At 39.3% G+C, this 2,718-nt stretch overlaps 1 protein-coding gene across 2 annotated transcripts in view; it reads right to left on the bottom strand.

Moving 5' to 3' along the window:
• The window catches only part of LOC131887329 (FMRFamide receptor-like), a 26,605-nt gene that overhangs the window by 21,013 nt on the left and 2,874 nt on the right, over window positions 1-2,718 (bottom strand). The gene's annotated exons all lie outside the window — the stretch shown is intronic.

Here is a 2,718-nt window from a genome sequence, read left to right as displayed (position 1 = left end):
ATGTTTCAGTACTTGGACCAAATTTTGACCAAACCTTGACCAAAAGTGTACAGTTGAACGATGCACCTTAACCTTCACATATTTGTTGTCAGTTCACATTTGTGTTGTGTTTAGGGATTACACCACTACCAGTCTTCAGAGCCAGGTAAAATCAATCTCCAAATTCTATAATGACGACAGTTACACCTTCATAAGGAGGAGCTTTTCGATTTCATATTTATTAGCCCAATTCACTCGTGAATGAACCGATCAGATGGTGTCCCCCAATTCATTGCCACGTCTTTTATGATGACTTTCGACGATAAGAGTGATATCAAAATGAAGGTAGTGCCGAAATTTGGATCCATATAATGGTAACATTATTATTTGTTCAGCCTAAAACCGGCAGATTTTGAGTTTGGAACATTTGGTCCTCAGATCATATGAACACGAATCATTTATTACATTTAGATAGTGGTGACTACTAACTAACCTCAGATTTGCTTGTTTGATACAACATTGTTGATTAGGTCAGTGGTGATCAAATATATCATAAAGTCTGTTAAAACCAGTCTAATGCAATCTTATTTACCAAAAGCAGTTAGTTTTGGTATTGATAAATATCGGCTGGGTCTTTGCTTGATCAATTGCAACGTCATATCACCTGAATTATTTTTTTCAGTCTATTTTTCAGTCTGTTTTCAGTCTATTTGGAGTATTTTGTTAATACGATGATTACAGAACATCATGAAACTTTCGTTCCACTTCCAAGTACAAATACTGAATCTCATGGAATGTTACACATGTATTGCTAAAAATTAGTGCCCTCTCATTTCGACTTATGAGAATGCCAAATCGAATAATGCATGAATTCAAATTTGAAGAAATTGATCATACTTGGTCGAAGCAAATTTATTTTCTACAAAGTTTGAGATCAAATGAGTTTATAATGTTTATTGCAATACATCTGCGTAGTACCATGTGTGTGATTGAGATCAGTTTCCCTGTTATTGGTCACCTTGCGTTTTCTCGTTCGAGCACATTTCCAGTTCAACTTTTGTTGTGTTTACTAAGTCACATGCAGTTCGTTTTTGCGTTGATCAGCCTCTATGATTGCCCTGTTGTCGTTTTTGATGATTGCCCTATGATCAAATTTCGGCCCCTATGATTGCTCTCTCATCTCTTCATGATTGCCCGTGTTGTCATAGTCAGCTGGCTTTTGATCGCTCTGACGTTTTTTTATTTTGAATTTTGTTCGGACAAAAACGAGCACAGGCGAGCTAATGCAGACGTCAATTAGCAAATCTAAGAAATTCCTCGACTTTCGTTCTGTAGTGGAGAGTGAGCAAAACGAATGATATTGTACGGGATGGTTAGTTCCTGAGACCAGGGGTTAGCTTTCGTGGACATAACGTGGTATTCAATTGCTTCACTCTATTTCCATCTTATTTATCATGTAATTCAAAGCGCGTCGTCATCCGTACATCAGTATTAAAAATCTATTAGACAGTGCAAGGGGAAGTTCTATTGGGAGATCGAGTTTGGATCAGAAACATTTGTTAATTGTCAGGTGTGAAATCAGTTGCTCCGATGAGTTCGGCAGGTTTGCAAAAGGTCGAACAAGTCTAAAGATGTGTCAATAAGAACATCACAGGAATGAGAGAGCTCTCATATTGGGAGAGGCTAAAAAAGTTGGGACTGTACAGTGTTCAGAGAAGGTACGAAAGGTATCTGATATTGTGATTATGCCACGTTTTCAAAAGATTCCATGAGCTTTGTCCCAAACCAGGATTTAGGGTCAATTCTAGTGACCGCAGAGGCTTAATGTGCGTATTGAGAGCACCTTCAAGTCCTCGAGAATCCAGGCTAGTTCGAATCATGAAGTCCAACTCTCTTCTTTCTCGGGCTCCTTCATTGTTTATTTGCTTCCCTCTAATATGCGTAGGGCGTATGTAGGCTTTGATCCAGTAGCAGGATTTCAGTCAAACTTGGACAAGTTTTTGACTAAAATCCCGATCCAAATTGCTAAACTACGTCCATGGATGCACTTACCGACGGCCTTCATCATCATGGGTGGGTGGGGTGGGAATGGCTCATCTTCAGCCACATCGAACATCCAGTATCCCACGGGAATCCTCAATAATTAATCTCGGCATTGGCAATACTTCCATGTCCTCTTGGGTGTACCAAGTATCAAAATGCCTAATGCAGAAAATACCAAGAGGTTTAGAGAAAACTGAAGCTAGCTCTCCGAGATGATACGGTGTACAGTTACAGAGTGTTAGAAACTGGAATCAAGAAGAATGTCATTAGATGCCGCTCGAAAATAAAGAATATGTGAAGCGAAATGTGTACTAGACTTGTAGAATCGTAGAAAAGATAACATATAAATTACTGAATTGGTCGTATTTCTTCACATTGACTTTCGTGTCCAGTTTTTCTTGAGAGAGAGAGAGACCGTCGGCCAGTTCGACGAAACTGGCATTCAAGTTGCAAATTAAGGGCCCTTACTTGCAAGGTTAGATTGCCCAAACAAAACGGGAGAAGGTAGGGAGGATTGCTAATAAATTGCTCGTGACATCCCATTAAAGCGATTTCTTTTCTGGACATCAAAACGACACAAACGCATGAAAATCAAGAAAGAGAAATTCGCCGTATCTGCCCTTTATTTGGTGGAGGCTGACTGACAAAGCGCCCTCTAAAGTCTAGAACGTAAGGTGTTTGCTCCATAAAATTTCT

This window comes from Tigriopus californicus, chromosome 9 (assembly GCF_007210705.1).
Source record: "Tigriopus californicus strain San Diego chromosome 9, Tcal_SD_v2.1, whole genome shotgun sequence".
Taxonomy (NCBI): Eukaryota; Metazoa; Arthropoda; class Copepoda; order Harpacticoida; family Harpacticidae; genus Tigriopus; species Tigriopus californicus.
Note: the sequence above shows the minus strand (reverse complement) of the source record. Positions and strands in the feature narration are given on the sequence as shown.